Genomic DNA, 24387 nt, shown 5'->3' with positions numbered 1-24387 from the left:
ACCACTTATTCTGAATAGGTAGTTACTGCAGTGCCATACTTATATGACAAGTAATGTTTATACAAATATGAAAGGATGTCATTTGATAATAACTGACTTTTTACATGAAAAACATTAATTGTATTTAATTTGTAACGTTCTAAAAAGCACTAAAATAGTTTTCTAGAACTGTTATTTTAGCAAGAATGGGAAAAGTCACATGAGTTTAAGATTACTGTTCGTAAAAATAGGGCTTTTTGATGGGAGTCTCATTTATAACATGCAATAATAATTATCTGTACATAAGAATCCAATTACTTTTTTTAATATTGAGATAGTTGCTGTAGCTTTGATCATACTAAAAATATATGAAAATATTTCTTATATCTGCTTTGTCTTTGGATATTGCAATGGGTCTTCTTTTATTGCTGTTTTTTAGAACTTGAACTTAACATTTTTCTAGGCTTCATCCTGTTATACCCCAATACTGTAGGGCACAATAAAGCTGGAGCAAAGGCCATACTTCTAAAAAGGAGTATTTTTTAATTTTTTCCTGAAAACACAAGGTGAAAAAAGACTGTATAAGAAGTTTACATAATGCTGTGACTATTAAATATGTAAATTTAGTAACACAGGGCAAGATTTTGAAACTAAACTGATTCCAAGTCACTGAATAAGAAAAAAAAAAAACAAACAAAACTAAACTATTTGAACTGACTTGCTTGCAAAACACTCCAGTTATTTGGCTCTTCTTCCATTTTCAAGTAAAATTGCTAAGCTAGAGATTAACCCCATTTCATTAGAAAGTTACCCACTCTCAAAATTGAAGTGGAATATTAAGACACTATATTAAATAAAAGTGACACTGTGAAAAAAATACTACAAAACTGTACAAAGATTATCCCCAAACTGCATCTAAAAACAAGACTCATGCCAATTCTTGCCATCTTTCCCAAGATTCATTATATTGACATAAAACAACTGAAGAATTCAGGGACAGGACCTACCCTGTAGGAAATACTGGACTATCAAATAAAGTCACAGACTAAAACTCACTTTCACAATTACATGTTGTTCCTCTGCTCATCTGTCACTCAAAAGTTAGTTCCTCTGCAGAGAAACAGAGCTTCAATTTCTCTAGAAACCTGTAAAAGAGACAGAGGCTCTAAATTAAAATAGTCTGTAGAGGGGGGGCAGGGGAAGCCAAGAACAGGTAACAGGATTTTCCAGGCTTTATGCTTCATTATAGGTTATTTCAGGTGAAAGAGAGGGTGTTCACTGCCTGTAGAAGTCAGAAAAGGTAACCCATTGGTAACCCATTTCACAGCACTAGCCACTGAAAGCTGCTTTAAATATAGTTGACCGTCATTTAAGGTGCACTGCACACTCATCAGCCACCTCTAACAGGCTCAGCACTCATCCTTGCTCATTTCTTCGTATTTGGTTTCACACACAACCCAACCAGAGTTCTGAAATACAGTTTCAGGTACCTAGAGAGATCCATCTCATACTTCAGCCGAAGAATAAGCTTTTCTTCCAAGACCTGGATTGAAAGTAAAACACTATTTTCCTCTCCATCTCCGATTTTCAGTCAAGAGAGCTGAAGAACAATAATATTTCGGTGACTTAGGAACAGAGACACTAACTTAGTAAAAGCTCCCCATCATTGAGCTCAACTCTTACTTCCCCTATCGTCAAAGGCAAGAAGATTTAATAGTTAGACCAGCTGAAAGTAAGTATTTGACCAGCTGTGAGTTTACATAACCCATCTACAGGATCTTCATAGTTTCAATGAAGAAGCGTTAAGGATGTTTTCTTCATCAAAATAACCCTATGACAAGCCTTCTGAAATTCTCCTGTAACTGCACTGTAACATCGGCAGGAAATTGAAGAAACTCAGAAAACACAAAAAGGTACAAATGAGCTTTTTCAAGGTATGAAAGGTGGATACTATTTCACAAAATTCAACAACGAACATGTAACTGAGGAGTGCTGGTATCACCATAAGGACATCCAACTTCCACATTTCTGCTTCCCTTGATTGAATATCACTAGTTGATTCTCAGACCTGCTCTGCCCGACTCATACTTACAGTTGATAGAGTTACTATTAGTTGATAGAGCAGTTCACCTCAGCTGTAATGCTGCTGCATGAGCAATGAAATAACTATATAGTCAGTGAAGCTAAGGCTTGTCTAATTAAAAAAAATAAAAATAAAAAGCATAGATGTTCTCCGCTTTTTTCCACAAAGTTCTGTAGAGAAAGCAATACTGCCTACAGTAACTATTCTGTATACACACAGCAGTTGTATCCCACAATACCTCAAATCCTCACATTGCAATAGTGAAATTTAGCTCAACTAAAAGAAGTTCTCCTTCTGTATTTAACATTCCTCTGAAACACATGTTCAGCCTCAAATGACAGCGCTGTGCCCGTTCCCAATGCTTTTCTTCCCCGCACACATATAAGAAAGCCAACTACAAAATTCCTGTTTCGAAACGCACCGTTTTGTCAAAAGGATCATTGTTGCCATAATTAGCGTACTGGCAGGATGGAAAATACAAGAGAATATATACTGTTGAAAAGAAAACTATTCGAAAACCAGGAGCAGTGCAAACCCTTAAAATGGTACAGAGGGGTACATCGCTAAACATACGAGCTTGGGGAAGCACAGCCTGACATTCCTACATGTTTAAGTTGGCATTTTCACGAGAATTAAGCATAGTTAATTCTGTTCTACCCAGGAGCTGGTAGGCTAACACTCTGCCTCTAAAAAGTGTTGCTTAGCCTCCCATCCCCTTTAATGGAGGCAATGAATCCCATAGATGCTTTCTGGAAAAAAAAAAAAAATCACCTCCAAAACAACATCTGTTTTGAAGCAACTGCTATAACATCGAAGCACACAACAGGAAAAGCAGCACACACAAATTCTAATATTTCTATCGGTTGTTTCAACTTTTGTAAGGCGATTTGAAAGCTTGCTCTTCCTCCCCACACCCTGTCTTTGTCTCTGGTTATGCAGGAGCCGGTCTCATTTCCCTGTTGCTGTAGGTGGTTGTTTGAAAGATAGGAGGGAGGAAACATGCAAACACAAAAAATCTGAAACAAAGAAAAATCACACGCACCGGCAGAGACCTCAGGTCAGGGGCAGCTTCCCATACAATTTTTTAATGAAACTTTATTCCAGCTGATGGAATCTCTCCGATTACAAAGTGTCCTCAAACCCGGAGAGCCACACACCACCACCACCCAAATTAGAGCATCTAGATGAACATATCTATGAAAAAATAATTCACAAGCACAACTGATGCCACACCCTGAGCAAGCAGCAGAACTCGCACTACAACACAAGTCCCCAGTAATAAGCGCATTAAATGAAAACTCTATCTAATTCCTGTTTTACACGATTATAAACATCATCTCACCGTGCGCTACCATAAATGGTTCGCGGCAGCACAGATAAAGCAGTCGCTACTGTTATATCAGTATCAGTTTTCTCCCAGTAAGTCCACGTTAACACTTTGCTCTATTTATTTGTGATCTCACCATGCTACTTCGTAATACAGTCTTGACCTATTTTCCAGGTGCTTAATTAATCTCTTTGCCGGCTGCCACGCTTATTAGACAGTTACTGTGTGAATTTTAAACTTAGTTCACAGAAACCTTTAGCAAATTAACTCTGTTATGGAATTATTTTTTTGTCAGAAAGTAAGTCCCCACAGTCCAGCCAAGCTTTTCTACTTTGTGTGAAATCAATCAGAGCATAAACTTTTTGCAAATGATGTAATGGGAAGTAATACTTGGGGGGAATAATCACAGAAATATGCATTGTTATCAACAACCGCCGCTTTACTTAATGTAATTGACTCTCATGTTAATAACACGTTTTCCCACAATTTAAAGATGCTACAGTAACTGAAATAAACAAGGTTATACTCAAGCAGAAAGATGCAAAAACATCGGAGCACTGCATAATTTCTGGGCAGGCAAGCCTGGCAGTCTCAAAACAACTTACCAAGTTAACAAAAAAGGAAACCATCGCAGTTTTTGGCACTGACGTTTTAAAGTCAGACGCAACAGTTAGTAACAGAAGTATAGCCTCAAAAAAAAGATATTTGTATATCAATAAGCACAAAGCACTGACAACTGAGGACTTAACGTAAATAAAACTAAAATCACTATCTCCTACAGCATTAAAACACATGCAAACACATCTGCCAGTTTTATAATCGATACCACGATGAACCAAGAACCAGACCAAAGGCGGCACAGCCCCTGCTGCAGTCATTACGCTGGAGCCACCAGCAACAACCCGCTCTGTTTTTACAGAGCTCGTTCTTGGGAACTGACCAAATTTCAAAGCGTCAACTTCCTTTCCAGTCGTTTTTATTTATACCGGTCCCCTCGGCACCGTTTGCTGCCCCCGCCCCAGCCTCCCCCGCAGGGCAGGGGGTCCCGCGGGTCTCGTCTAGGGGCTACCAGGAGCCGCCGCGGCGGAGGCGGCCGGGAGCCAGGACCCGTAACGGGAGGAGCCGCCGCGCCCGGGCGCCACCCGCGGGACCCCCCGCACCGCGCGGGGGAAGCGGCCGCCGCCGGCCGGGCGGCACCGTACGAGGAGACGGCGGCGGGGCCGGGCGGGCTCCGGCGGTGCTCCGCTCCCCTCCCAGCCCCACCGCCGCCCCGCGGCCGGTAACGGGCGAGGCGGGCGGCCACGCCTCCCCCCCCGCCGGGCAGCGGCCTCGCCCGGCAGCCGGGGAAGGGGAAACTTCGGGGACGCGGCGGGAGCGGGCGCCGTCGAGGGCGACGGGAAGGGGAAGCGGTGCTGCCCGCCCGCTTCCCGCCGGGCTCCGGCAAGGACGGCGGGGGAAGGTCTGCCCCGGTCCCTCGCCCCGCAGCCCCCCGCGGGAAGGAGGCGAGAGCCGCCAGCGGAGGCAGCGCCCCTCTCCGCCCGCCGGGGACGGCCCCACTCCTCTCCCGGCCGCTCACCTTCACGGATCGGGCCGCACTGGCGTCCGAGCTGGAGCTGCCGCCGCCGCCCTGGGCATGTCCGGGAGCGCCACGGGGAAGCGCCGCTCCGGCCGGGCTCAGCCCCTCACCCCCGCCGCTCCTGCCGCCGCCGCCTCGGCCGCTGCCATCTTGTCCTGGCGGCTGGGAGGGAAGAGCCCCAGCTCAGCCCGCTCGGCAGCCCGGGCCTCCGCCTCATCTTCCCGGGGAGGGACCCAGCCCGCCCCCGGCCGCCGCCTCCTCCGCCTCCCGCCTCCTCCCGCCTCCGCCGCTGCCCTGCCCGCGGCGGCCTAGCGGCGCCCGCCGCCGCCCATCGCCCCGGAGCAGCGGGAGGCGGCCCCGCCGAGCGCTGCGGAGGGGGCCCGCGGGCCGCGCCGCACCGAGGCCCCGCTCCGGCGTGCCCCGGCCCCGCGCCCAGCCTGCGGGGCCCAGCCTGCGGGGCCCTCCGGCCGCCCGCCCGCCCGCTCCGCCGCCCGGCGCCTCAGCGGCAGCGCCCTCGCCCGGCCCCGCCGTGCGGCGCCCGCCGCAGCCAGGAGCCGCCCCGCGCCGCCGCCCCCCGCTGTCCCCCCATCTCCCGAGCGCGGCGGGCCCGCAGCCGGCCCTCTCCAGCCCCCAAGGGCGAAAACGGAGCTCTCCCGCCGGTCACTGCCCCCCGGGCTCGGCCGAAGCCGGGCGCCTGGCGCTCATCCTGCCCCTTGGCCCCGTGAGGCGAGACCGGTGAGTGGCCACCATCTCCCCCAGCTGCAGGTTGGTGGCAGAGCCGAGGCAGGACCTTGTGCCACTTCAGCCGTCCCCGCGGGGAAGCTGTGTGAGGACAACTTGAGATGCACTCGCCTCCACCCGCCCGCTGTCGCTCCCTAGAGAAAGACAACCTCATGCTGAGAACTCCCCGAGGAGCACCTGCAAGACCCCTAATAATCCTCCATCGACGGCCATCCTCATCATCAAACACCAAATGGCAAGCTCTTCTTGCCTATCTCATTAGCTGCCAACTCCTATAACATTCCCATCCTTCCATAGATGTGGAAACTGGCATCAGGGAAAAGACCTGACGCTCCAGACCTGCAACTTTGAAGATGACAACGTGCAAATTAACTCCAAATTTGCTTAAATTAGTGCTCTCTCTTTATAAGATGAAAAGACTCCCCTACCCAGCCCTGAAAAATAACTGTGAAGCACCAACCTTCTAGAGCCAGTCTGCCATCTTTCCCCGACGAGTAGTCCCTGCCACATTAGCTAGAATACCACCAAACACGCCGCTTGCTATACAAGTAACAGGATAGAGCAAACATAATGACCATTTTGTGCCCCACTTTACAGTTCAGCATTTTGCCTTGCTCAACTCTTGACAAAATAACAGGATACACCCTCAGTAACAACATGCCCCTAATATTAAACATCACTTAAATATTAGTGGTTGGTTGTAGGACTGGTCAACTCCTGCAAACAGCATTCTTGACCCTAAATAGTATTCAGCTGATGTGGGGCAAAAAAGGAATTACTGTTTGCCTATAAAGTTGTTAGCCCCAAGATAAATCCTTGGCTACAGCTACAACTGGACATCACATGCTTCTCTACCTCTTACCAAAAATAACCAACCATTTCTTTATTTACTTGCACAACTACACGTACTCTCCTATTTTTCTCCCACTACTTGTTCCGGTATTTTCAACGCATGTCTGCTTGATTTAAACCTTTATTTAAGTCCAATCCTTGTAATAAAGATGGCCAGCATGCTAAGTCAGAATTTGAATTAATTAATTGGAGAAGACAGAGTTATTGTATGGAAGTACTAAAACCTAACATTGGAGTTACTACTGTAACGCCACCAATACTCAGTCTTGTAAGTAATGAGACATATAATTTAGGGGTAGGGAAATATAGGCGGGTGTCAATGTTAGTAAATTATAGCTCTCAAGAGCCACTCATCGCATCTTTTGCTTCCTAATTTTATAAATATTAATCAAGCTTCTCTTCACTCATCTCCTAAAAAATAACATCCTACAGAATTATTCAGATACGCATTTTATTAACATATAATCTGGTTGATTACTTAACCATACAAACTCTAAAATGACTTAACAAAATAAAGCATTAAGTATATGCTGATTCAATCTGGAAGTGTATTTCATCCGCAAACATCAATTGGCATACGTGTCACCCCAAATTAAACGCTTGTGGTCTACTGGAAAAAAAAATCCTCCTTCTCAGCTACTAACTAGTCTCAACATAGTTTTTACGGATGGTTTTTTGCAACTATTTCTAGCAATTTTCTTATTTTTCACCATGCAACATCTTATAGTTTGGTAACCAAAATGATCCAAATATGCTTGTAAACTTGAATGATACTGATCCTGTAAAAAATAGACAAAATTATGAATCCAATGCTCCACTGACACATTTGCACAATTTTCATCAACTTTCAGAAATGGATTTTAATTTAGGTTTAGAAAAGAAGGGGATGATTTTGAGATGATTCACACTGGTCTCCCTTTGGAGTTTTGAGTTGCTAAAGTTTGCTAAATTGTAGAGCCTCCCAAAACACCTCACCACTGCCAGTTTTGTCCTCATGTTCCAGTTTTTTGCTAATTAGATCAAGCTAGACTTCCACTCAGCCTGCAACGGGAGTATCACCAGCCTGTAATCAAACTCTCAAATCTCTTCGAAACTCCTTTAGTTGCTTTTCCGGAGCATAGCATCTCTCTGCAGATCCATTATTGGTCCTTACTTGGGGGCTGTTTCTATTAAGAGCTTCCTTGTGTTTAGTGCAAATTTCATCCTACTTAGGACTAAAGGGCCCAAAGGACGGACAAGAAAGGCTGGGCTAGTGCCATTGCAAGCTGGAGCGCTCAATCTCCTCCTTCAGCCACTACTCGTAAGGCTTACTTTGGCTGCAGAAGAGTTTTTAACTACCTACAACATGCAGTAAGACTACATATCAGCAAGTTTTAAACACTCTGATGAACATTTCTACCAAAGGTTAAATGTGAGTGTCTGAGAAGCCCTCACATGATTTTTTTTCTCATAAGAAAACCTGTAAACACTTCCTTGTCCTAATTTTCTCTTGGCAGGTACATTGTGCTGGTAAGCGACTGAGGGGTTAACAGGCAAACTCCTGTTACACCTGTAAGTAATGTGGACTACTGATACCATTTGGAGGAGGGGTGTTTTGTTTCAAAGTACTTAAGTAACTCAGCAGAAGGAGGCCTGTGTCATTTAGATTCATTTATAAACTTCATCATTGAAACACACACCTCCATAGGCTCTTTGTTCCTCCTCGTTTCTATACCTTTGCAGAGGATAAGCAGTAGTTAGGTGTGAGTCCTCAGAGTGGAAAGAAGGAACAAAAGTTATAGAAGAGGATACTTCCAATAGATGTAATCTATTATGCAGCAAAGAGAGATGATCTGAGGACAAACACAGGCCAGAAGCTTTTGGCAGCACACCTACCAATGACATTCTGTGCTATTTTTGTTATCAAAATCCCAAGCGTAGACACAGACAGAAAATGCTTTGGCTAGAACAATTTGTTTTACTCATCAAACTGGTATAAGCTCTATCATCAAAACACTTCTTATGGCCAGTATAAGTTGTTTATATCAGCTTAGGTGTTGTTTATATCAGCTGGACTCTTAATTCTTGAACGAACTTGAGTCCTGAACAAGGCTGTGCTATTAGAGCTGCCCAGAGGAGCAAAACCACAGAGATAAGGACGGGAGAAAGCAAGACCGTAGGGCTGTAATTCCATCCACCAGGCCCTTCACTCGGTCACTAGTAACACAGCATGCAATCGCATGAAACAGCAAGCCATGCTCAAAGTTCATCCCCATGAAAAGGGAGAGAACTGGTCTCTTCCATTTTGCTTGACCTGCTCCCCACACATCCAGTTGAATTCTGCCAGTGAGAACTCTCCGCTGCCGTTGGACCTCCCATTGAGCAGACTCAACTTGTCCAGCAAAAAAAGGGTTTTCTTGTGTGAGTTGCATCAGCTCAGGAAAACACTCAATGGATGTCAGATCTAACATGAAGAGGAAGGTAGTGCTTTTCCTTGTCAGCTAGGCGGTAGAGCTGCGCAGACTTCAGTTTAGTTTTCTGGGTATAAATGATGAAATCCAAACAAACCAGAAGAGCACTGGTTGGCAACACGTTGTTGTGACCACTGAAGGTACCCAGGCTGCAGTCACCTAACCTGAAGATTACAAGCGGCAAGTACAGATCAACACAAGGAGGGTGGAATAGGGGCAAATTCCACTTAAATTTTTCTTTTTTCTTTTTTTTTTTTTTTTTTAACTTTCAGGCCATAGTCTTCAGCCTTTCCCACAGCATTTAACAGTATCTGTGAAGCAGGGAATTAATTTGTGGTAGGATTTCAAATTATACCATTACTTTACTGTTTTTCACATTGTCTGAAATATTTTATGTTTACAATATTTATCCTTCCAAAACAGAGATAAGACTGGACAAAGTCAACTATTTTTTTATCCTCGCAATTCCTTAACTAAAGTATTTTTTTAACTGATGTAACTGCCACTGAAGTATGACTTGTATTATGAGAAACAAGCACTCAATGTGATGCATTTGGATTAAAACTTTTCAAGATCCAAATTTGTGCTGAAACCTGTAAAGGGATCAGAGTTAAACTGACAAAAAGCACTTTTTAAAAACATCAAAATTGAAATTCACACTTTCCGCTGATTACCATCATCTTCAGATAAACATAGTTCAAAGTTCCCCAGACCCCTTCCCCATAGATTTGTTTGCTAGACATATCAAAAATCCAACCTTCTGTTGCTGGGCATAAATGGAAAATTACTTTCAAACTGAAAGCAAATATACACTTTGCTCTTTTTGCAACAACTGGAAGGTCAGTTAAGAAGCCCTGTATTTCCTCAATTCAAAACCTCACACAGGTTTCTCTATGCAGTTTACATTAGTTAAGTCATTTGCTAAAATAAGCACGCATATTCAAACACAAAGTTCAGCTTTTATTTCCACTTCATTTTTTTTTTCATCAAAATACTACTTTCTTTACTAAAACAGCTTTAATATAGAACTTTAAAAAAAAAGGCGGGGGAGGAAGGCACTTTGTTTATTGCTTGCTGTTTAACTTGCAAGTTAAAAGCCTGGCTCCTTCATCAGATTTAAAAGCTGCAAAGGACAGAAGACACCTTCCATGGGCTAGTGGCGGTTTCTGGGGCTTTGTGCAAGGGGCATGCTCGTGCAGATGTTCATTTCATGAAGACATCACCATTTCTTGTGGATCTCCTAAGGTATGGATGAGGAGCAATCAAAAAATCAGACTGAAAATATCCTTCCACTTGTCTGTCTTTCTGCTTATTTCTTCCTCAGCCATTAAAACGCAGTTCTAAGGAACCTCACACACCATCCTGACATTGCTCTTTCAAATTCTACCAAGTGTTAATGGTAACTCTTAGGAAATTAACTAGTCTTGCATACAAAGATAATGACAGGGTGACTAAAATGGTCTTAGGAAATGTAGAAAGAATCTTTAAAATCTTTTTGGTTATCACGCAGATAAAAGCTGGATGACTCAAAACGAACTGCCTCTTCTCGCTTTGTAATGAATGCTTTCCTTAAGAAAAATAATTAATTTTGTGCAAGGACTTACAGCTTTCAAAAAAAGTACTCACTAAAGAAAAAAACAGCCTTGAAGAATTGTTAGGTTATGCTTCTTCATTGAAAAATTAAAACAGCAGGAAACCTCTGATGTTTCCTCCGATGCAACCCAACAGAAGTGGACTTGAAGAGTGGGTGCTGAGGACCTGCTATCCACACTGAATGAATACTACCGCCCAGCTCATGGTTGGACCACCTCTTCTGGTTTAGTCTCACCCCAAAAGAATAAAGTTTGCTCATTCCCAGGTTTCTCTGCGATGTTACCAACGCATGGTAAATTAGGATTAACAAGAAGATCTCTTCAGAAACGCACACCTCATCCAAATTAAAACAATAATCACCTCGTTTTTCACATCACAGAAAGGCAGTACGACTAGACTTACGTATCAAGCAGCAGAATAAAGACAGAAGTGGAAAAACATCAAGGCTTCATCTTGAAATAACATAAATAATTACTACTTCAATTTAGGATTTGCACAACTTTTTTTCTTTTTTTTTTTTTTTTTTAATAATTGTTTGTTTCCAACCTTATTCTTTTAAGTGCCACAATTGTTGAAACAACCAACTGGGAAACTATATTTAAAAAAATACGGCACCTTGCCAATTGTCACAGCTGATTTTGTTTAGGGATACTGTGAAATGTTTATTTCTCTGCTTGTGCTCGTACTACATCAATAGGTGTAGATTTGACAGATGCTTCGTCACTGTGCCTTAAACTATACTAAGTTCTTGTTCATATTTACCATATGAGGACAATAAAGAGTTAGAATAATGCAATATTCTGCAGGGTAGTTTAAACATCTTTACTGGATCATGTAAACGATAACGTATCATGATATTTTATTTTTCAGTCTGTATTTTCATTTTCAGTCTGTTTTTCTAAGAGCTACAGAAGTAGATCATTCCTCACACATACACCTTAGGAGAACCACAAGGAAAGGGTATATCTTCATGAAATGTATCGTGATAATGTACATTTCTAAATTTTCTTGCAAGAGTCTTTCTAACTAGGTATTTTCATGTAGTTATTAGCCTTTGTGGTGTCTGAGTGTCTTTCACATAAGTATACTTAATATTCATATATATATATATATCCCTCTGCAGCAGTAAAATAATTTGAAGTGATTGTTAGGATTAACAAATGTTAAATGTGTACAAAGATCCAGTGTGTTTCTACTTTTGAGGCACCTGGCAAGGACAAATATTTTAAAATATCAGAATACTACACAAAAAGATCTGTCGGAATCTGATATAATCTGAGAAAGATAACATACAAGACAATGAAAAGTAAGAATTATAACACAGAATCACACTGACAGATTAAAAAAAATGCAACTTTAAAACTGGTGGCATTAAAAGCTACGCTTAATTTTGGAGCCAAGTAGTGAGAGTAATCCTTTACCAAATTAATGATATCAAAACATTGGAAAAAATTATTTTTGCTCAACATAAAAAGTTAAAAACATATTGAAACACTTTTTCTATGGAGGAAAAAAATGACTTTTTAAAATAAAAAACTTATTTCAAACTAAAATTCCAATAATATAGTGCTAATTTGTAAAATCTTTAATAGAAAATATTGTACTTTTTACTGTTGTTTTGAAATGAGCATCATTTTTGTACCCCACACTTGAGAATATTCATAGGGTACCATCCACTAATATTACCAACCATTTAATTTTTACAGTTGAGTAATCATTTCTTTTTTTAGTGACTGATACATTGCAAGATCAAGGGTTGCAGACAGATGAACACCACAAATGTTCCAGCTGACCTCACTTTCCAAAATGCATCATTCCTACAAATAAACGTCATTAAACATAAGCGGGCAGTCAAATTACAGAATTAAAACATAATCCTGCATTACTCAAGTGAGTAGTTGCTTATTAGCAGGTTGACTGACTGCAGGAAAACTATTTACTAGAATAAAGGTTTCCGGGGTTGTGCTTTTGGGACATATTCCGAAGCCTTTTAAAGTAAATAGTCTGATTAACTGACTCCTAGTTTAGGCTGATGTATTATCATGGCAAAGATAAGAAGTTTTATCTTAATGGAGAATATATCACTCTCCCCCACAAACCAGAGCAGACAGGAGCGAAGCCTAGTTAGACTCTGGCAGGCACTGAATCACATCCAAGCCTGTTTTAGATTTAAATGGAAGAAGACCTTGTTACCTGGGTCCCTCCAACCTCCCTGTGAAAGCACTTGGGGACTGAGCCAGGGCTTTGCTATCAGCAGCCAGAGTCCAACCACACCAAAAATAAAACCCAAACCAAACAAAAAAAAACCCCTTTTGTTGCACTGGTGTAAGGTCCTGTTACTAATCCATCTGTGGCACAAATCCTTCCTGAGAAGCAGTTTTACCCGAGTCAATTTGCACATGGCTTGCAAATGTTCACCTACACCCTCCCTTAATAGTTCAATACATCAGGAACTTACCCATATGTTTCCCTACTTTTTAAAAGCAGATATCTTAATGTCTTCCTTATTTTCCCCCCGTGAGACATCATTAATGAAATACCAGTTAAAAATATCTTCTAAAGATTTAAATTACCACATTAGAGACTCTCCTCCTAGAATGAACAACAGAAAAGGCACGTTTTAATTACATGAGTTATGAAACCAGATCAAACCATTATAAGGAAAAAAAACATTTCCTTCTTTAGCAAAGAACATATTCCCATATAAATGTGTTTATTCTGAGATACAAATATTGTAATGAATTTTTCCAAATGTTCCAAAACTAACTTGTGCTTCTTTTTTCTTATTTTTCTGTTCCAAACCAGTAAAAGCCCAAATCTGTTCCAAAGGCAAGCGTGATGCTCAGCAGTAGTTTAATGAATTGTTTTGACCCAGTGAAATACACCATGTCCACTCCAAGTAATGAGACACTTGGCAGAAAGTATCACATCACAAGAACAATAGCAGCAGCCCGTCACTATGGTCCACAAAATACTGTAACCTCTGAGCAATCTCTCTCCAAACAATGGAGGGGAAGATAAGGTAACATTTCTACTCGGCTAACTGCGTGTGCAGTTGCTTTGGCCTGTAACATTTTATCAGCATTTTAACCATAGGAAAAGGTTTATAAATGTTTTCATTTCCCGATTTTCTTAACATAGTGTTATTAGCAAGACTTAGCTCACGCTGACTTAAGATTACAGAGACTTTTGATTAAACAACAAACATGTAAAATACACTAAAATATCACCACAACATCAGTTTTTGAAGATGACATGTCTACCCGTATAACATGTTAATTAGATTTGGGGTGAAGGCAGACAGGAAATCGGTTTGTTTTTCTGGCTTTATCATCTTTTGATATAATTACCACTCTCTGTTATTGGAACAGAGAGTACAACCCTACACATACATGATCTGAAGTTTAAAAGAAGATGACAAAGCAGAAGTGGAAAGGAAAATGGCAAATCTGTATCCATAAATAAAAACACGGCCAGAGACGTCATGTTATGCTCAACAGTAAAATGAACAGTGATAAAACAGGTGAGAAAATGAAGGAACAGAGACTGCAAAGCATGAAACACTATTGCTACACCAGGAAGACTGAGCCTTGCTAGATCATGATGAGATTTTACTGAACGTGTGCATGCAAAAGTTTGAATGTTATCTTCAGAGTTTTGCAACAATAAAATTATCTTGCTGGAGCTTCTCTTGGAGGCGATGACAAGTAATGGAAGAACCGCCATCAGGACACAGGCACAAGAAAAGGCCCACTGCATCCGTCTCAGATGCTATTCAAAACAGACTGAAGGTCTCTAGAAAACCAAAAATTGGCGATCCTTCTACAAATATGTTATTTTTGTCAACACTGTACTTGTGACTTAGAAGACACAATTTCTACAGTTCTGGTGTGTGCACTGAACCTCAAGACCATTTTCAGACTTTTATTTCTTTTTTAAATACAAAATACATCTCAGAATAAAACAATGAACTGGCATGTGTTACACGAATAGTACATCTGCCAGGGATTAAAGTACTTCCATTCATACATCTTGTGCCATATTTTCAAAAGGAAAAGGTGTACAGCTATTCCAGACAAATACAATTTAATAGGTGTAAATTAATTTATCCTTTTCCTACTTCAGTGACAAAAGGCACCTTTGTATTTAAAAATAAAAAATAAAAATCTGAGTAGCCAGATCTTTTAATTAAAAATATGCTTTGTTACTCAATTGAATTTGTTGTTCAATTTCATAAATATTAAACACTGTAATCTATAGTTCTTATTCTGGATAATACCTCAAAACGTGTTAAAAGTGCATCCTGTGAGGTCAGCTATCACCTATCACTCATGTTTCACAAAAATACCTAAAAGCAGCGCAAGGTCATAGCTAAAAGGGCAAGTGTTAGGGCACAGACTGAAATACCTCAAAATTAAGGCATAAAAAAAGCAGAAAAAAAGCACTACTTAATCAACAGGTATGGACTTTTCAACCAACCTTTCTATATAGTAAAAGCAACACCGTTTAATTCACTCAACATGTTTTAAGGTGTTTATTTTTGAGACATAAGTACTTAGTGTAGATGTGTATAGCCCATTTTATATCTGGTTTTATTCACTTGTTTATCATTTATACTTAAGCAGGGATGACAAACAAGGGCAAGGACAGGTTTTGAATGAAACGCACGGGTCTTAGGAAGCGGCGTCCCAGATCGCGGAAGAGGAGTCATTATTCGGAGAGAAATCCTGCGGGTTTCCCAGAGGACAGAGGTCCCAGGTGGACGGAAGGTCTGTGTTCAGCACAGTCTCCATGGCAACAGTGGTGGGCATCGCACACAGGGTACCACATCCTACACTGCAGTCAACATGCAAAAAAGCAGACCTGGTATTAGTGTTGCTCTCCTCCTGACACTTCACAGACTTTCCTTTTATACCCAGTATTCTGCTTCTAGGTGGTTGTTACTCACACAGTATGATTATTACCACCACCAGCACTACTAGCCATTAATCATCATATATTCAGGAACAGGCCAGGGGATCAGCAGCATCAGGGTCTGAATCGGGGTTAGGCATAAACTTTCTAATATCTGACTGTAGAAAGGAAGCTAATGGACAGTTATGCACAACGCTGGCTAAATGAATTCCTGGTGTAAATCCATTATGGTCAGTAAAATTATTTCTAGGATGAATATGGCTCCGGATGCTTATTGATTACTGAAGAAAATTTGCACACTGAATATTTTATTTATCAAGTTTCTTACGTATACAGCTATTAAGATCAACGCTGGAATAATAGTAAAAGTTCCATTTTCATTCAAATAGCTCCTGGTGCTTTCTGTGTTATAACTACTACATAAAACTCAATCAAAATCACATGATGCTTGAATTAAATTACTAATTATCAGGAAATACACAAAACACTCATATTAATTTTAATAGACATAGAACAATAATATTAGCAGAGCAGCCCAAATGATGGGCCAGAATTTCATGGTCAGAAGTAACCTAGAATATAAACCAAAACGATGGCTTCTGAATTAAATCTTACAGAGCTTGCTCTCTAAGTATCAGACAAGAGACAATAGATGGATTCGAAAAGGAAAGGGGGTATACAAGGGAAAAGGAGACAATGTTGGCCAGCACTATAGGCAGAGTCATCTCAGCGCACCAGCTGCCCGCCTGCCTCAGGAGTCCTTATTTCCTGAAGGAAGAAAGTTTGCCAGTGCCAGTGTTACTCGTTATTGTAGGGCTGCCAACATTTTCCCTCTCCTGAAAGAGAAAAATGTGTATACCACGTAAAGCCCAAGAAATATAGTACCAATCTCTCTGAAATCTTCAAATAGTACTTCACTGACATGGGTGGGATCAAGATTTTACTCGGGTATTTTACCGTTTCTTCAAGCACTGATTACACGTGTGTCAACATACCCTCAAAAGCCAGTACTTGGGAGATCAAAATTTACTGAGAAAAGTAAAAAAAATAAACAAAACAAAACGAAACATGAACTGGATTGTTAGCGTGGTTCCATTCAACATTACATGCCAGAAAGACATGGAAATCAGCTTTTTATAGCCTGGCGTGATGACAGCTATTTACTTGTGAATTTAAAAGCAGTATAAATATTTTTGTTTTAATGCATGAAATTTAACTATCAGTCATCAAACATTCTTTACCATTTAAATGCACTTCTTTAGCAGATGCAAATTCATGTATTACTCTAGAAACTAATAACTGTTTCACAGCAGGGTATGAGTAGCTCTTCATTCATTTTTTATTAAATAGTTGTATCTATTACACGTGTGAAAGATTGCTTTAGCTGTTTATGTGAGGCTTTTAAGCCAGAATAGCGTTCCACTCAGCAGATGATACTGAAAAGCACTAGTTTAATTCAATAATTACTTGTTTAACTTTCTCACGTTTCAATTCCAAGCTCAAAATATTATCTTTAATTAAAAATACAATACGGAATTGCCTAGTTATCTAGTTCTTTAACAGTGTACTTCTTAGTATAAGGCACTCTAATCACCGTCTGTAGCCTTTGCACTAAGGGGTGCTTAAAAATGAACTGGTTACTCATGTCTCTTAACTGATTTGCTTTAAATACCTAAGAAAAAAAATCAGCTCCTAGCCGTATTTCTGATCGGGGATGGAGTATCTTGATTGCAGCAACCTGGTCATTTATCCTTTTCCCCTTTCATTTCAGTAAGCGTATCTTTCAACAGCAGCCTCAGAAATGCCTTCTGGTCTAGCAGACGCTGTTCTCTCATTTCTAGCATCAATTGCGTTTACATTATTTACAATGATTTTATATTGCCTTTTGTACCTTATTACTCTCACTAAGCAACTGTGGAATCAAACTTATTCATTAAAACATCTTTGGCAAAGCTCCTTTCTGAATAACTCTTTTCATTTAGTTTCTTTTAGAGTATAATTTTTAAGGCTTGACATTTATTAGACAAACAATAATGAAGTTGTGAGGCTTCTAAAGTGATTTATTTTTGAGATCTCTTTCTAACCTCTTAATTTAAATCTTAATTTGGAATTAGTTTAACATGAGAAAGTGAAATCTATTTTTCACTCTAATCCTAAATCAATATTAGCTTAGAGAATTTTTTTTCTGAGCTAGAGAGCATATATTTTACCATTAAAAGTAAACTGTGACAGGGAATGTATCTAATGCTGCTTAAAAGTAATTAATTTCAGTCCACGGAAAACTCACAACCCCTTATTTCCACAAATCACAATGAGAATTCCACTTGCTTTTTTTCCCAGGCACCTTAAAATAATTTTTTTTGTCTCTCTGTAGTCCTTCTCTGTATATTGATCTTGCTTAGTTGGTGCTACCGGGTACCTAGAAAAGAGGTAGTTAGCACATCCCCTAAAAGGTTTGCTTTAGACATCTGTAGAAAGATTGTTCTACCTAAGACACATCAAGCCGGCCCTCAGAACTGATTGAGCTGAAGTATACTGGAAAAAAAATCATTATTTAAATGCAATGGTTTGATTACATTCCAACATGTTGACATTATTTATTACAAATATCTACAAAATGACCACACTTTCATGAATCGTTCCCATTTAGTTGAATCAGTCTTTCTTAGTAGAAAACCAGGTTTAATTGGTATTTCACAGAAAAGAATAGTAAATGTTGCAAACTTGAACTTAAGCTATGTGCTAATCAAAATAAAAGCTCTCCTAATATTTTATTCTGTAAGAGAACTTTACAAATATAATCCCATCCCTGGCACTGGGTATGTGCAAATATTGCAAATTGTGTGTTTTGGTTTATGGTTTTGGTGTCGTTGTGGGTTGTTTTTTTTTAAAAAAAGGAGTAAAAAAAAGGACTACCTTCCATTGATAGTCACTCCCCTATTACTGAAGTTCTTGAAATGAGTTTGTCTCACTGGTACCTCCCATCCCACAGCAGGGAGTGCTGACTGACAATGCCTCAATCCCCCTCTCTGACCAAGCAATGGCTTGGGAAAACAGTGGTTGCTGCCAATCATGTATTCCTCAATTTGCTCAATTATCTGAAATGCTTCTTATCAGGCTGGGAATGACACCCACCAACGACAGTGGATGTGGGGAGTTGCATCCCACCATCATCTAGAAGACAAAGAGAAAGGGAAATACTCATGATCCGGAGGCTTAAGCTCATCTTTCTCTTCCTAGCAGCAAGCTGGTGGGTAGTAATTGTACCACTTTGCCAAAGACTTTTCAATGTTTTTCAAACAGTCCCCTTTGGTCGTGGAGTGAGAGGCATACGGTGACAGATTTTGCAGTCACCTGCAGCGTTTCCTCTCACCGATGCCGTTTCAATGCAGAGCTCAACCACCCAGGGATGTATCCTCAGTAGCTGTGGTGTTGCTTTATGTCCCTGATGGTCCAGCAACACAGCAGGACTGAAAACCAGCCGAGGAATCAAAGAGAAGCAATGGAAAAATCGTGCCATTTTTTTTTCTACCACAAAGCTTTATAGTAAATTCACTTTCCAGTTAAGGGAAAGTGAATTTTCCATAGTGCTCTGTAGTGGTCTGTCAGGAAGCACAAAATTAGCTGTAGTATCAGCAAAGTTTTGATTTTCTTTGAATGAGACAATATTAAACTTTACAGTTAGCTCAGCCAACACTGTAGAAATTTAAGATTGTTAAACTTAATCACATTTAATCATTTTTTATCCTGTATTAAGAACACACTTCTCCTGGGCTGCATGATTATTTTTCCACTTCCAGAGCTCTCCCTCCCACACACTGAAAGGTTAAGACCCTTCCCTTTCTCCCAGCGTGCCGTAATTCTGATTGACTCTGGGAAGTGAGGCTTCTACAGCGCAGTTTTGAGCCACCGCCATCACAGCCTCCGGCACAGAGGTGTGCCAGGGCACACGCTGTACTCCAAGTCCACGGAGCTGCTGGAATGGTCCCCGAGGGGACTGTCAGAGAGAAGCCGACTGGAATCATTCTCATCTTTCACAGACACCAACCCGGCTCCTGCTTTAGCTTTAGGAATGGGAAGGCTGTAAAGGTACCATTTAATCATCTGCATTCCCCACTTTTCTCTTTCAACTAGCATTCTGGTTTGTCTTTTCCTGCAGGTTTTAGAAACAACTATGATATTCAATTGATTTTCTACTAAAGGGCATTGTATTCTCAGAGTTAAATTTCTATTATAATTACGTTTTATTTTGGTTTGGTCTGGGGACATAACAGCGGCTAACCCAATTCGCTTTTATAGATCATATTAGATGAATCATAGATGAAGATGCTAAGTTTCCTAGGTCATTCAAGGTGAAACAGAATTTCAGATGTAATACTTTCTTATAGAAGAAACAATACTTAGATGAATATTGAACAAATATTTGCAATAAATTCTAACTAACAAATTGCACTGCAGGAGTGGTGAAAACATAGACGCTCTTCTTCCAGATTTTGTGCTACATGTATCATATCCAACCTGAAGCCTTGCCCTGACATGCACAAAGCATTGTATAACAGTATGAAATCCCAGCGCTGTTGAAACTCTGATTACCACCCACTGAAATGCCCAATTCCTCCCATGCCTTTTTGCATATTTTCCCCCCTAGTTGGTTGAGCCATCTTGTTATAGTCCTGAAGTGTCTGTTTGTTAGTTTCTGTGTCGTTTTTGGGGGGTAAAAATTTTTATTTCTAGTAAGAATTTTTATTTGTCCTGTCTTTTTTTTTCTTATTCCTGAAAAATGGCATATTCCCTAGCTAAAAAAAAAAAAGTTTAAGATAGAGTGTGAAATAAGGAACACTAATTAGTGAAACAACTTGAACATATGTACTTTAAATTTTTCAAGTCTATGGCTTGAACATATGTACTTTAAATTTTCCAAGTTTACACTATACATTATCAAAAAAAATCTAGAGTAGAGCAATCGCCTGGGTTATTTTCTACTCATGGTACTACAAAAAACTCATTTTGCAGAAATAAAATCACAGTTTCACCATGTAATGAAAAAGAAGTAGAAAATGAAAGGCTGGCCAGAAATACCAATAACATACGCTCTTTATGAAGCATACTGCAGGAACTATCTCATCTGCATGAATAAGCATTTACTCATCCTTGTTAGCAGATATATATGCCTACTTGTCCTGTAACTTAACATTGAAGGACAAATTAAAAAGATGTAATACATTATGTGCTGAACAAAACAGGAATTATCCATATAAAACGCTTATTATTAAAAAGACTCTTAAGAGAACGCCAACATTGATTTGAATTGACTCCAGGTGTTACTCTGCTTATTATTTGTAAAGTTGTAAGTTAATTCAGTGGCACTTCACTTTGACACAGAAAAGGTATGATGCAAAACTGAAAACAGAGTAATAAACTTTGACAGAAAGAAGACATTAATAAGAGCAACCAATGACAAAATAAACTGTGGATCTAAGCAATGGCTAATCAAACCTAAGAGGATTTACCTAATTAATCCTGTGTTGCGCAGCTATCCAGATTGCTTTTCTGTCCAATCCATATTGTAACTACTCATTACTTACTCTTAGCTTTCGAGAAACAAGTGACATATCACGTAACAAGCTAAACAGTATTACCTATTTTTGAACTGGTTTACTGCACTACTGTGTAAGCAGTTGGCTAATGCACTGCAAAAATAGTTCCAGAGCTCCAAACAGTTTGGAATTAGTTTCTTTTTTAAATCACAAACCAAGCGGTGACAGTAAACATTCATTATTTGGACAGCAACATTTGCCTTTAGAAGGGAACCTCTTTTTTAAAAGAAACTGTGGAAAAAGAACTTTATGTCTGCGTACTTCATGTTGGGTTTTGAGTTCACCAAAGAAAACGTACAGGCTAACAAGAAGTGTATTGTCAAAGAAACCCAAATGGTTACAGTTTAAAGGCTGCTCTAATTGATAAATTTAAAATCTCTGACAAAGAAGCTTCAGAATGTGGCAGGTGTGTGTCATGTATAGTTTTACTGTCTAAGTAAAGCAAACATATGAAGAGATTAAAAAAATAGATTAAGTGTTTTATAAGCTACTGCTAGCCTACACTAGCCAGCTGAAGGCTTTAAATAATTTAATCCCTTCAGCAACTGCCAGTCCCAACTGCAATACTGAAACAAGGTCTGAATTCAGTTTGAAACCCAACAGGTGCAGTCTAATACTGCTTCCTTAATTCAGCTACTGATCTATGTTTATGCTTGTAGAGGACAGCATATTCTTAAATTCACCATGGCATTAATTAAATTAGTCTAAGTGCCTCTTGTTTTATCCCATCTTCTACTATCAAATTTACCTCAGACTGTACTCTGTTTCTTTCCCCTCCCCTCTAGAAATGCTCTTCGTGCCAGATGGAAGACAAAGAGTTCTCAAAAAGCTTTTAAAATAGATTTTTCTTTATATATAACTTTTATAAAAATACAAAATAAGCCAGGGAAACTGACCAATATAAAACATTTAATACTGATTTTATTAGCTTGAATTTTAATATTTAGAAGTGGAAGGAGGTATATAAAGTTAATGGCAAGAAAGTCTCTAATGGCATATCACCACTTATACTCTGACTTTTCTTTGAATAAACCAGGCAATTTAAGTTACACCTGACACAAATAAGCTACTTCTCATTTTTATATGCTAGTTATTTTTACCAACATTTGCTAGCAGCACAAACTAATGCATATTGCCAAAAATAATAATTCACCAGAAATAAAGTCAAAGTAGAAAAGCAGCACTAGTATGAAGCTTCTACCAACAGTAACAGGGATGGGGGTTTCCCCCCTTCTCTTTCAAGTCAGGGACAGCTTAAAGCACAGGGAAATCCTGCTCAGTATCCTACTTCCCACTGAAGTTTAAAGGCTAACCTATATTTTCCTCCAGTCACAGGATAAGAGAAGAGGAAGCTTCCCACCACCTTACTTCTTTCACTCTGCCAACAGAGCTGGAAGATGAGACAATTCAAGGCACGACTTTGCCTTTCTTGCAGCCTGGAGCATGCTCGTACTTGGGATGCATACAGAGAATTTTCTCTCTCAAGCAACTAAGCACCATGTCTGGCATATGCAAATGAGAGGATAGCATTACCTTTTAATGCAAACTTAATTCAAAAATTTTGCATGCCAAAATAGTAAGGCAGTGGAGTAATGAAGCCAGCTCAGATAGCAGATCATAATTCAATATCATTCGATCAATCCTATAACATGCCGTGCAAGCGACATGCAGGTTTATGAAAATGAAAACAGATTAAATGTACACTAAACCAAAATATTTTCTTAAATCCCAAGCTGCTCAAGATAGTAATACCTAGGTAAAAAGCGCTAAGATTGTCATCCATAAAAAATGTCTTGCAACTACAACAAAAAGTGAACTCTGGTGCACCAGCACAGATTTGAATTTCCAATAATTCTATCAGCATGTGGACAAACGATACTCTTAAGCATATTAAGAATATCTTTGAAATCACAGAGAACATAATTATTTCCACAGTTTTGTATATATGGAATGCAACCTACAACTATTAACCAACAACTATTACTTTGATTATGTGAAACGATACAGGCACCATCCGTTCTCTATTTTAAAACTGAATGTATTGAATTGCACATTTTTGTTTCATAATTCATCTTAATGTTCATGCAATACAGTTTTATTAACATTTACAATGTGTTCACTGATCACACTTGTACTTCAAAGCACTAAATGAATGAATTTTTGGAGCACAGAGCAACGCAAAGTGAATTCAGATCTAGTGATATGGCTCTACCGCTTAGTTTACACAAACCTGAAATTTAAAATTCAGGTTCAAAATTACAGGATTATGACTTTGGAAAGGATAAGTCAAGAGGGGAAAAAATCTACAAAAGACAGATTGTACAAAGGCTCAGTCAGTGATACTATCTGTATTCTATTAACAAAGCCTAGTTTTAATTCAGAAATCCCTATATATCAAGTAACTTACAATATATACAGTATATAATTTTATCCCTTTCAAAATGTATTTTTGTGAACAACTTTTAGTTACATGAATAATCACTGCCTAAGAATTCCCAGTGTGTTCTTCTGGGATTAAGAGTTTGCAGAATCAGGCCTTTGTTAAGTATTTAATAAACATGATGCTAACTGCTCAAAAAAAACCCAACAAAACAATCCCAATCCAAAAAAACATAGCATTGCAGTGGTAAAATACTATACTACTCCATAGAGTTTTGGTGGAAAAGTACTGCTTTTATGAAGACACTCACTCCCAGAGATAGCTGGGATGGGGAGGTGTATGAAAGCTACCATGATATAGACCTAGAAACTAAAGCAGTTAGCCAGACATCCAAAAGATCTCAAAATATTAATAAATAGTGGGTTAGTTTAAATTCCATTCTGTGTTCATAAAGTTCACTTCTTTGTTCTCTTTTCTAAAACAATTGCTCAATAAAAAACCCAACACCCAATTAAACTAAACTTATAACGTATTTTTCAAGAAGAGCAAGATTTAGAAAAAAAACACCAGCTGCTGTGAAACTGAGAAGAGACTCCTAAGGCTTGCCACTTCTGATCAGAAGGCACTGCAGCCTTTCCCTTCTGTGTCCTGTAGAGACTGAAATGGGGGATAGAGTCATCTTAGTCCTCTTGCCTATCCCCTTTCTGGCAACATTCGTCCCCAGGTGTACACACGTAAAAGGAGAAATTAATACACTTTTTCTTGCCTACTTGTTGTGTGAAGGGTACACGAAGCTCCTGGTAGCTCTTATACCTCCTGATGCACAAAAGCTGGGCAAAGTCTGGCCTCTCATCGAAAGCAGCATTCCAAATCCATTTTTCTTTCTGTTAAGTTA

General features: G+C 39.7%; 1 protein-coding gene and 1 long non-coding RNA gene across 3 annotated transcripts in view; both read right to left on the bottom strand.

Moving 5' to 3' along the window:
* Positions 1-5255, bottom strand: part of HIPK3 (homeodomain interacting protein kinase 3) — a 79050-nt gene extending 73795 nt beyond the window's left edge. The window contains exon 1 of one of the 2 annotated variants that reach the window (XM_063331972.1): positions 4966-5255. The gene's annotated coding sequence lies outside the window, so the exon portion shown is untranslated. The remainder of the gene's footprint in view (positions 1-4965) is intronic. The other variant, XM_063331973.1, reaches the window with a different exon arrangement.
* Positions 5256-7092: 1837 nt separating this feature from the next.
* LOC134514613 (uncharacterized) overlaps positions 7093-24387 on the bottom strand; it is a 34911-nt gene continuing 17616 nt past the window's right edge. The window contains exons 2-4 of the long non-coding RNA XR_010070754.1: positions 15270-15437; positions 13060-13193; positions 7093-9172 (exon numbers count right to left, since the gene is read on the bottom strand). This is a non-coding gene — a long non-coding RNA (uncharacterized LOC134514613). The remainder of the gene's footprint in view (positions 9173-13059; positions 13194-15269; positions 15438-24387) is intronic.

This window comes from Chroicocephalus ridibundus, chromosome 4 (assembly GCF_963924245.1).
Source record: "Chroicocephalus ridibundus chromosome 4, bChrRid1.1, whole genome shotgun sequence".
NCBI lineage: Eukaryota > Metazoa > Chordata > Aves > Charadriiformes > Laridae > Chroicocephalus > Chroicocephalus ridibundus.
This window is presented reverse-complemented; position numbering and strand designations above follow the sequence as displayed.